Genomic DNA, 12,492 nt, shown 5'->3' on the forward strand with positions numbered 1-12,492 from the left:
GTGTGTGTGTGCATGTGTGTGCAACCACATGTGCTATCGTGTACATGTGGAGGGCAGAGGGCAAGATACTGACATTAGTCCTGTCCTTCTACCATATGTGAGCCAGAGACCAAACTTGGGTTGTAGGGCTTGGCTGCAGGGTTTAATCCTTATCTCTGGCCTTCCATTTCAATTCTATGGGCTTCTGATTCACCTGTGACCATGGCTAGGACTGGTTTTAGCTGCTGCCTCTCAGAGCTTCATAATGATGGGAAAGGAGCTGAGAATGTGAAAAAGAAAAGACAATTATTACAACCCAGAAAGTTTCCCTGCTTGATGCCACACCTCCATGCCGTGATGCCATGCCCTTGCCATGATGCCATGCCCCCTACCATGATGCCATGCCCCTACCATGATTCTACACCTCCTACCATGATGCCATGCCCCCTACCATGATTCCACACCTCCTACCATGATGTCATGCCCTCTGTCATGATGTCATGTTCTCTGCCATGATGCCATGGTCCCTGCCATGATTGATTCTTGTCCCTCTAGAACTATAAGCCCAAGTGTGCTAGATGGCTTTATGTCAACTTGGCACAGGTTAAAATCATCTGAGAGGAGGGAACCTCAATTAGGAAAATGCCTCCATAAGATTGGGTTGTAAAAAAAGCCTGTAGGTCATTTTTAAAACTAGTGATAGATGGGGGAGGCCCTGCCTATTATGTGTGGTGCCATTCCTGGGCTGGTGGTCCTGGGTGAAGGGACTTTAGCCAGCCAAAGCATGGCAAACATGGTTCTGGCAGGCCTTGCCCTTCTCCCCCACTTCTATGTCTTGCTAGAAACCACTATAGATTGTATCTCTAAAGCTAGCCACACCAAGGCCTATTGCCTTATTTGAGTACTTCCTCCTCCTGAGGCTGACTACCACAGTCCAGCTATCAATGAATTAAAGTCCAGAAATCAAAAACCCTCTTTGGCTCACCTAATTAAAATGTCCAATCAGAATTAAACACGTCATCCTAAAATGGGGATTCTCCCTTTACTTTTAAAAGCTGCCATTTGCCCAAGGACCACTCTGTCTCCTTTCTCCAGGGGCAGTTCTTTATCCCTCCACGACAAATATCCCTTCCCCTTCTCCCTTTTCCTTTCCTCTTCTCCCTCATCCTCTAACTCCTGTCTTTGTCTCTTATTCCCTGCCCTTTGTCCCTCTGGGCAAATACATCTTCTTTGTGTTGAGAACTTGGTCTTAGGGGTATCTTGTGCCAAATACTAGTCCTTTCACTGAATTCTGTAAGAAAGCAGGCTAAGTGACCCATGAGGAGCAAGCCAGTGAGCAGCACCCCTCCATGGCTTCATGGCTTCTGTATCAGCTTCTACCTCCAGGTTCCTGCCCTGTTTGAGTTTCTTTCTTTCTCTCTCTCTCTCTCTCTTTCTTTCTTTCTTCCTTCCTTTCTTTCTTTCTTTCTTTCTTTCTTTCTTTCTCTCTCTCTCTCTCTCTCTCTCTCTCTCTCTCTCTCTCTCTTTCTTTTTTTCTTTTTTTCTTTTTTTCTTTTTTTTTGAGACAGGGTTTCTCTATATAGCCCTGGCTGTCCTGGAACTCACTCTGTAGACCAGGCTAGCCTCAAACTCAGAAATCTGCCTGCTTCTGCCTCCCAAGTGCTGGGATTAAAGGCATGCACCACCACTGTCCAGCTCCTGTTTGAGTTTCTAGTCTAGTTTTCCTTCAGTGATAATCAGTGATATGGAAGAGCAAGCCAAATAATCTCTTTCCGCCCCAACTTGCTTTTGGCATGGTGTTTCATTGCAGCAATAGAAACCCTAACTAAGATACCAGGTAAACTTGTTCTATAAGTTGTCTTGGATATGGTGTTTTATTACAGCAGTATAAAAGTAACCAATACAGATTCCTTTGGAAATGGAGATGGAACCCTGCTTTTCTTTTTCTTTTTTTTCTTTCTTTTTATTTTTTTCTTTGGGCCTCCAATACCTCGCATGGTTCCTAGAACATGTTCAGGACTCAATATTTAATGAATAAACCAAACAAGATAACTAAGTTGATAAGGGGAACTCCTTTGTGGGAGGAGAGATGCCAGAATTGCTTGCAGAAAGTGGAGAGGAGGGTTGAAAGTCTCTGAGCAGTGAGCATGTTAAAACGGATATTACAGTGATGCTGGAAAATATACCAGATGACCATGATCTATGGAAGGTTCTAGAGGCAGCACAGTTGCTCACACACATTTCCAATAGCATCCCTTGGGGTGTTTCTATGTGGGGTAGAAAGTCTGCTCTCCAGCTATTACATCATCATGTACCTGGACGGACTGCCCATTGAGAGCTTGGTCTACTAAATTCACCATGTTTGCTATCACACTGATGGTGATACAGGCTGTGACTAGGCACAGAGCCCCATGGTGGATGAGCATGACTCCCCAAGGTGCATGAACATGGATCTCATGGTGGATGAGCATTGCTCCCCAAGGAGGATATACATGGATCCTGAGGTAGATGAGCATGGATCAAATGGAAAATGAGCATGGCTCCTCAAGGTGGATAAGCATGGATCCTAAGGTGGGTGAGCATGGATCTCATGAAGGATGAGCATGGATCTCTGAGGTTGGTGAGCATATATCCTGTGGTGGATGAGCATGGATTCCCAAGGAGGATGAACATGAATCACATGTTGGATTAACATGAATCCCATGGTGGGGTGAGGATGGATCCCATGGTGGGTGAGCATGGATCTCTGAGGTTGATGAGCATAGTCCAAAGGTGGATGAGCATGGATCCCATAGTGGATGAAGATGGATACCAAGGTGGATGAGCATGGTTCCCAAGTTGGGTAAGCATGGATTCCATGGTAGATGAGCATGGCTCCTATGGTGGATTAACATGGATCCAATGGTGGATGAGCATGGATCTGATGGTGGATGAGCATGGATCCCCAAGGTGGATAAGCATGGATCCCCAAGGTGGGTTCATCAGTTATCACCATCAAATATAAAGGCAATACTTTATATTTTTAACCAGCATAGTATCTTATTCCAGATATTTCTTATCCATAGGACTGCTACCAGCAGCATTTGCTGAAGTGCTTGTCAAATATCCAGTCCTCTGGTGCAGAGTCCCACATAACATGGCATCCATCCAAGAATCATAATTGATAGAAGAGATGAGCTGGTAAGCCTTTGAATACAAACTCTGTGTTCTTATCACACACTGTACCTACCAGAGAGTTGTTGGTCTGGTAGAGCATAATGACCTGCTAAAGACAGGGAATAGTGCTCTTAAGGCATGGGTTGTTACTGCTCAGGAAACAGTGCATACTTTAAATAAAAAATGTATATACTGCTGTGTACCTAGTAGGTGGAATTCATAAGTACAGGTAGCAAATGGTGAAAACTGTAGCCTTGCTCTTGGTGAATGAACCACATGGGGAACATATTTCTTATACCCACAACTTAGGGTTCCCCATAGGTCTTACTTCCTAAGGAGAAAATACTACTGCCAAAGGACCCAGCAGGAGTCCTGTGAATTATAAACTATGACTTCTCTGTGTACTCAAGACTCCTTGTGCTGAAGGACCAGCAGGCAAGAAGAGGAGCCTCCATTTTGGCTAAAGTGAAGTGATTTACCCAGGGCTGTTGCAGATTTGATGCTCATGCAATTCACACTGCCATCCTAGATGCTTTCTGGACTGCCTTTAGTAGGAAGTAGATGAGTTCAGTAACCCTGCATAATGAATAGGAGCTCAGACCTCTCAGGTGTATGGTTTCGCTCATGCCACCAAGTAAAAAAGATACCAACAGCAGCTTGGGTATCAGACGAGATACCCTAAACCACCTAAACCAGCTGTCATGTAAGAGCAATCTGTGGGGACTGGCAGCTGCAGGCTAGCAGCTGTCATCATTCTGCCAAGTCCTCCCTGAAAAAGAAGGGCTTCTAGAAGTGTGGAACTTCACACAGAACTTGGGTGAAGAGCATCTCAAAGTGCTCCCAGAGGGAGCACAGAATGGACTCTGATGTTCCTCTCACAGGTTCTCCCAGGATTGGAGGGATGAGTTCTCTCAGGGGGACTTTCTGCTAACTGAAGAGATTGTCCCAGGTTGAGGACTTAGCCTCAGCAAAGGAAAGGTCCCCTTCTAGTGGTAGCCCATAAATAATGCACCACCCTGAAGGATGAAGGCCTCACCTATTTACTTCCAACTCGCCATCCATCTAAAGGGCCATCTGAGCTCCAGAATATTCTCTGGGTCCAATGAATCTTTCATTAAATCCGTATCTCATTCAGCTCCTCCTTCCATTCAAATCTGTCCTCTTCCTCTCTCTTCTACAAGTGAGCAATCCTTCAGTGATATCTAGATATTGTAGTTAGCTTACTGGGAAGTTCTACTACTTGATATGTGTAGTTAAAGCCATCTGTAACCTTGTGTTTTTCCATCTGTCTACTTTGTTCCCAGAAATAATGACTTTGAGACTTAATATTTCATGAATAAATGCCATGCCAAGAGCTTTGCTTATTCATTGGCTAGCTCATAACTTAATAACCCATTTATTCTATCCTGTCATGGCATGTGGCTGGATACCTGGTCTTTGGTTTCATGCGACCATCTTCTTCTGTGTCTGGGGCAAATCTCCCACATACTGAACTCTTTCCTAGAATCTCCTCCTTCTTCTTCTTCTCTCTCTCTCTCTCTCTCTCTCTCTCTCTCCTTCCCTCCCTCCCTCCCTCCCCTCTCTCTCTCTTTCCAGAATTCCCTATTCCTGCCTCAGCTCATTGGCCATAAGCTTTTTTTATTGACAGGTGAATGCTTTTACATAATGCACAAGAGATTCTCTTTACAGATAAGTCTCCAATTGTTACAGTTATCCCTCCCTCCAACAGTCATGTCCTTATTAACCATTGGTATACAGATACTTTACTCTTCTAATTTGTTGTATGGCTAACACTGTGCTTTCTGGCTTTGTTCAAAATGCCATCACTTTGGATGCTTCCTTGCTTGTGATTCATGTCACTGTGGGTTCAAGGCCCCTTCTTACCATGCTGTCCCAAGTCTCTGTTAGTCTCATTGCATTCAGTGCCTATCAATGGGTTTAAATTGGTGAGTGCCTAGGTACTGGGAATGGGTTCCTGTCATTTTCTTTTTTTCTTTCTAGCTGTGCTTCTCACTACCCATCCTGACTCATCTCCAGCTCTTCTATAGAACCACTGTTCCAATCATTGCTTCTCTCAGAAGGAGCTTGGTTAAATGTTATGTAACTGTTTCTTCCAATATTAAAATATCCATCCTGCAAGGAGCTCTTTAAACGAGAAGGTAACAACTCAAATTAGCTTTAGGAAATCCCTAAAACTGACCAGGTTCACTGGGCCTTTCTTGCCAGAGTAAACAATACAAAAAAGTTGAAAGTTGCTTTCAGAGGAGTAGAACTGAGCTGCATAAATACTCTCAGGTAAATTACCAAAGCTGAAGAGACCCTGAGAGGTAAACCAGCTGCCTGGAAAAAGAAGTGATGGGTAGAGCTACCTGGAAGAGATTTAGACCAACTAAAACACATGCAAAGGATACTCCTCAGTTTAATGAGCTGCTTGTAGGATGTGGGGTATGCTCCAGGTTCCCAGCTTTGTGAGCTGTCAGTCATGTTGACATGAGTTTTAATGAGTCATTTCTATCCTTGTAAGTAATTCCAGTAACACTCAGTTGGTTCACCAAGCTGAACCTTGGTCTGTCCTTGGTCCCCTTGGTCTGTCATGGGCCTCCATGTCTGCCATGGAGTGAGTGAACATGTGTGGATCATTAGGTTAGGCAACAGTAAACAGTGTAGCCCTTACTTCACAAGACAGTGGGATAGGCCAGTGTGGTACTGTGGAAAAGACAGCCAAAGGTAACATTTGGCCTTGGTTTTTCACCACCAATATTCTTTAATTTTTTTGAAAAATTATTTAGCTCTAAAGTTTTAGTACAAGTTTATATTGCACATTAAGTATTTGTACCCAATGTGTCCCCACTTTGCCTTCCCCCCACTTTTGCCTCCCATTGTCTCCTTAGACTGTTTTGTTTCAACTTTCTTGTCATTTATAAATTATACAAATCTAGGAACCGCAAATGAGATAAACCATCTGATATTTGTTTTCTGAGGCTGGCTTAATTAATTTACTACAGTTATCTTCAGTTGTATCCATTTTCCTACAAATGACATGTTTTTTTGTTTTTTGTTTTTTGTTTTTTTTTTTTTTTTTTTTTTTTAGTAGATGAGAAAAATCCCATTGTGGACACACCGCATTTCCTTATGCATCCCTCTGTTGCTGGACATGCATATTGGCTCTATAGTTTAGCTGTTATAAATAGTGCTGCAGTACACACTGATGGGCAGGGGTCTGTGCGATGTGTTCGCTTGGAGTTCTTCAGGTAATATCCAGGAGTTTGACCACCCTGATGCCTCATTACTCCACAAAGTCAGCTCTGGGAAAAAAAGTCTAATTCAGCCACAGTATATGTAATGATCATATCCTGGAGTGTTGCTTTTTTGAGCCTTGTAATTTTTTTCCATATTGTAATTTCAATGTATTATTTAAAATTTTTCTTTTCTTTGAATTAATTAACTTTCCAACCTGATTGCAGCTTTCCCTGCTACTCCTCCCAGTCCTTCACGCTCGCTGCCCCTTCCCCCACTCCCTCCCTTTCTCTTCATAGAAGGGGGGGGGCTCCCACGGATATAAACCCACCTTGGCATATCAAATCACAGTGGAACTAGGCTCATCTTCTCCTGTTGAGCCTAGACAAGGCAGCTCAGTTAAGGGATAGGGGTCCAAAGGCAGACAACAGAGTCAGAGACGCCTCTTCAGTTGTTGGAGGACTCACATAAAGACCAAGCTGCACATCTGTTACAAATACGTAAGGGGTCTAGGTCTGACCCATGCATGCTCTTTGGTTGGAGGTCCAGGCTCTGTGAGCCCCGATGAGCCCAGGTTAGTTGATTCTGTAGGTTTTCTTGTGGTGTCCTTGACCCTCTGGTTCCTTCAATCCTTCCTCTCCCTCTTCCATAAGATTTCCCAAGTTCCGCCTAATGTTGGCCTGTGGGTCTCTGCATCTGTTTCCATCAACTGCTGGATGAAGCCTCTCAGAAGGAACTGTGTGTCTACAAAACTTTAAAGCCTATTTTTGTTTTAAATTACATATTTAATACTTTCATGATTGTTCCTCTCACAGTACTTTATACTTTTTAAGATTTAATTTAATTTTTTAAAGTATAGAATAGAGTTTATTTAGGGCATGGGGAGGGGAGTTAAGAGTAGAGGCAGAGAAAGGCAGAGAGGAGAGAGTAGAGAAGTAGAGGCCGGCCATGGCCATGTGGAGAGACAGGGAAAGGGAATGGGAAAGACGGGGAGCAAGGGGACAGGAGGCAAGAGCTCAGTATTTTATACTTAAGGAGACCCTTTATACTAGGGTTTTAGCTTTTGTTCTTAGTGTTGTATCTCAATACCCAGTACCGAGTCTATCAATTTATCAACAGTGACAAATACATGTTTATACCTCATTAAACATGTGCAAATATAAATCAGCTCATAAATAATCCTTGGGTGGTTGGAAGTGTGTCTTAGGGATGAGAGAAGCTTCAACCCTCAGTTCTCACCTTATGTTTGCTTCAGGCTTTGCCTCTCGATTTCTGGTTCGACCAAGGAAAGGTTGAGGACTGGAGGCACACACCATGAAAAGCAGAAAGAGCCCAGGCAGCCATGGGACAGAGCTCCTGCTGTGGGTACTTGGTGGGAAGTATGTTAGAGACAGCAAGCACATGCCCTGGGCAGCATGGGAGTTGGGGGTCTGGGGCAGTGTCTCAGACGCTGTGTGGCTCAAGCATCCAAAGTACAGAAATCTATTCTCTCACAGCCTAAGGGTGTGGTCAGGGTTGGTTCTTCTGAGACCTGCCTTCTTGACTGTAGATGGCTCTCTCTGCTTTGCTTTCATGTGTTTTCTCTTTTCATGTATTTTTGTACAGATCCCTCCTTTAAAAATGAATGCCAATTATTGTTAGACAGTGTGATGTGTGTAGGTGTGTGTGTGTGGTGTGGTGTGGTGTGTGTGTGTATGTGTGTGGTGTGGCATGTGTGTGGCATGTGTGGTATATGGTATGTGGTATGTATGTGTGCTGTGTGGTATGTATGTGGTGTGTGTGTGGTGTGAGTGATGTATAGTATGTGTATACTGTGTGGTATGTATAGTGTACATGTGTGTATATGTGGTATGTGATATGTGTGGTGTATATGTATGTGTATGTGAAGTGTGGGGTGTGTGTGTGTATGTGTGGCGTATGTGGTATATGTGTGTGTGGGGTATGGGTGTGTGTGTAGTATAGGGTATATGTACGTGTGTGTGTTGTATATCTGCATGTGATGTATGGTATGTGGTGTGTGTGTGTGGTATGTGGTACATGTGTTGTGTGCATATACTTATGTGAGCATGGTGTGGTATGTGTGTGTCTGTGTGGTGTGCGTGTGTTAAGGTTAGATGTTGATTCTGGGCATATCCTTGGTTGCTCTCTGTTCATTGAGGGAAAGGCTCTTGCTCACTGACTCTGCTAACCTAGCTACTACCCAGGGATCCTGTTTCTGTCTTTTCAGAGCTGGGGTTATTGGCAGGCCACCATGCCAGCTCAGTTTTTTCATGGGTGCTAGGGCTCTGAACTCCAGTTCTCACACTTGCATGGTAAGCACTTGATCTATAGCCATCTCTCCAGCCCTGACCACATTAAAATTTAATTACCTCTTTATAGGCCCAGTCTTCCAAACCAGTCAATTCTGAGGTACTAGAAGTTAATACCATAGGAGCTTGGGGGAGGGGCAACATATTCAGCCATAGCTTATACCCAGACCAGCTGAGGCTTCCAAATGTTAATCCCACAGACCAAACAGTCCGGGGTGGGGGGCATCTTTTCAAGCATGCATGGTTACAGAAGCAAAAGGGAGTGATTGAAGACCCTCCCTGAACAATGGATACATCTCAAAATTGGAGATACAATTTCTAAGCACCAGATGCTGGTTTACAACAGAGCTTCAGGGTCTGTCTTTTTGGATCAGTCTCCATGAGACAGAAACTCAAGTTTTATAGTAAACAGAACCTGAACTTAGCTACAGATTCAACATGGCTTCTGATTATAAAATGAAGTCAGACTGGTTCTTCACTTCCTAAAGTTGCTAGGGATGCCATGAGCCAATGGTGGGTGGATTGTCTCTGTCCTATGCAGCAAGAGCTCTACATAAACTGTTTGTGTCTGTCATCTTCATGGGACAAGAGTTCAGTTCTCCAGGACCTGGGTCTTCCCTCTGCATGACTGAGTAGGATCCAGTGTAACAAACCTGCCTCTGTGCTTAGTAAGATGCCCATTTTCTTCTTGGGGTAGTTGAAGATGAAAAAGACATTCTTTTTATACAGAAGTTAGTACTTCAATTATTAAGAGTCAAAGTAAAGCAACATAAGAGAACACAACCACTTATAAAAATGATTGAACCTAAGGGAGATAGGTCTGTGTTCTGACTTAGGTTGCAAGGAAATGTTCAGATTCTGCCTGGGTGGTGAATGGTTTGATACTTGATCAGGCTTTGAGACACTGTCCCTCTGGGTTTTTCTCCTTCCTTCCTTCTTTCCTCCTCTCTCCTTCCCTCCCTTCCTCCCTCTCTCCTTTCTTTCTTTCTTTCTTTCTTTCTTTCTTTCTCTCTCTTTGCTTCTTTCTTTGTTCCTTTCTTTCTTTAACATTCCTCACCATGCCTCCTGTAACTAAGGGATGACAATGCATTCTTGTCACCCGCCATTAAGGAATTGTCACAGATAGTTTCATAACATCTGCTTCTTGCAACCTTCTAATTATCCATAAAAACCTGGCAGAGAATCTGACAGTTTATCTGGAACATGGAATGTGAATACAAAACAGGGCATTTGGCTTCAGGATGGAGAGGAATATCGTAAAACTGGGGTGGGTGCTCTTTGCCCTTTTCTTCTGGATGTGACAGCATTGCCTGTTGAAACAAAGGTTAGGTCCATATCTTCTCTATAATGATTAATTTTGAGATGTATCCTTTAACAAAAAGAATGCAGGTCAGAACTGTACTTAGGGTTCTATGTGAGAGTCTGCTGTTAGTGTCTTCCCTGCAACATCCCTCATAACCTATCTAGAGGTGTGTCCCTCCTCCCTACTGAGATTTCCTGATGGGGAAATGGAGGGCCTCTTGACTGCAGCAGACATTTGCCTTTAACAAGGTCATCTCATTGACTCCTATGGTGTGTTTGTGACTGATGCCTTTTTCATCCACCAAAATGCCTAACTTCCTGAGCGGTGTTCCCATTACTTCTCTGGAACACATCTTGTTCTTTAGTCTCTGTACTTAGCGGATAACCTAGCATGTTCTAACTTGTTATCACAATGTCTTTCTTATGTGAATTTATACTTCCAGCAACTATCTGATCCATTGATGATTCTGACCTGTGGTTCTGACTTCACATATGCCTTCATGGACATTTGACTGGAGACCTCTACTCCAGCTGAGGGCTGGTTCTTTGCGTCTTCCATCTCTTAGATATGATGTCACAGCCTTTCATCAGCTCCCTGGTGCTGTTATTCTTTTATTTTGCTAACTCATGGGAAGAAATAAATCCCCCTCCACCCTCTTAAGATCAGTGAGTGGGATCTGGAAATTGGAGTGATAAAAGGCTAATTACCAGAAGGAAAAGCAGATTTACAAAATGGGTCCACACAGGAGTTCACTAAGCAGAGCTTAGACCCCAGGCCAATGTATCATCTTAACAAAGGGCACTAAAGCACAGAACAGAGGCTTGGGGGAATGCTCCTGCAACGGGAAGGTTTACATGAAGGTGATAAGCATGTGTGTGATTAGTAAATGCCCCTCCTCAGTGTAGATAAGGGGTCACCTTGGCTGATGGGGTTGTCTCTAGAATAACTGTCCTCCCTGGAGGACGTCTGACTGACCAGCTCCTTTTACAAGTGGAAATCTGTTATCTTAGAAAGAGAAACTTAGATCTGGTTTTTAGAAAATTATGGGGAAGGAGAGAGCTTTCCTCACATCTCTTTCTTATGTACCTTCAACTCAAATGATCCCTCTGCTGGATTGACCTATGAGGGGTGGTGCGCTAGGCCCTCCACTGCTCTGAGCTAAGTGGATGAGAAATGACGTTGAATCTTAAAAACTTTTAAGAACTGTGTTCATTTAATTTATCTGTATGCATTTAAGAAGCTCAGAGAACAACTTTCAGGAGTCAGTTCTCTCCTTCAGCCAAGGGTTGAATTCAGGTTTATTAGGTTTGATAGCATGCGCCTTTACCCGAACCATCTCCCTGACCCTAGTTTTGAGTCCAGAGTTCTGTTTTTTTTTTGTTTGTCTGTTTTGTTTTTTTGTTTTGTTTTGTTTTGTTTTGTTTTGTTTTTGCTATACTGAGAGGCATCAGCTGGGAGCTTGTTAAAATGCTGGTCCTCAGGCCCTACCCTGCTTTTTCTTAGTCAGACCTGTATTTTACAAGATTCTAAGGCAGGTGGCAGGTACTCGGCACATCAATTGGTGGACAGCAAAGTTCAAAATCAGTGTTTGGATGGCAAGCAGTAATCTATCAAACCCCTTGTGGTAGGTGTAGGGAAGTTGCTGCCATTGCTGGCACAGGTTTGACTCAAGGCAGGAGCCTGTATCTAATTGCAATGGATAAAGCAACTTGGGTTAAAGCCAGGCCTTCAGAAGGACAAAGGGGAGTGATGCGGGCATCTGAGGTGAGGCCATTAGCAGTTGGATTATAATACAATGTGCTGTAATGGAGCAGTAATGAAATGGAATTGATACAGTTCTGCTATAAAAGGGGCACTGTCTTCATTCAAGCATCCATCCTTCACAGACAGTGTCATGGCATCAGGCACTGGAGAAAAATCTCTGCTGCAAGTGTTCTAGTCTTGCTGTTTTTTTTTTTTTTTTTCTTTAGGTGAGTATGTCCTAGCACAGAGCTCTTACTAGACTCAGCTCTCACATGCTACGTCAGCTGTACATTTATGCTGCTTGGAAGAGAGCGGTGGGTGCTGTCCTGATGGCATCTCTGAAAAATCTTGGGAATAAATTATAGCTGGGACCTGAGCTTCTGCTGTCAGAGCCACCAGCCACTGGACACCTTTTAAAAAGATGTATCTTCAGTGAAGCCGATCCTTTGTCGAAGATTAGCAGTGTCACTAATCAGGAAGTAGAAACAGATTTACTATAATAGCTTCACAAGGAGTTCACTGACAAACAAAAGAACAAACAAATACACGACTCAAGCAAGAGATTAAATTCCAGGCTTATATACCATTCTAACAAAAGATGCTAGAATGAAGAGAACAGCATGAGCACCCCTCAGCACCAGCACCCTCAAGCACCAGCACCCCTCAGCATCAGCTCCCCTCAGCATCAGCTCCCCTCAGCATCAGCACCCCTCAGTATCAGCTCCCCTCAGCATCAGCACCCTCAGCATCAGCTCCCCTCAGCAT

The sequence above is a fragment of the Mastomys coucha genome, unplaced genomic scaffold, assembly GCF_008632895.1.
Source record: "Mastomys coucha isolate ucsf_1 unplaced genomic scaffold, UCSF_Mcou_1 pScaffold1, whole genome shotgun sequence".
Taxonomy (NCBI): Eukaryota; Metazoa; Chordata; class Mammalia; order Rodentia; family Muridae; genus Mastomys; species Mastomys coucha.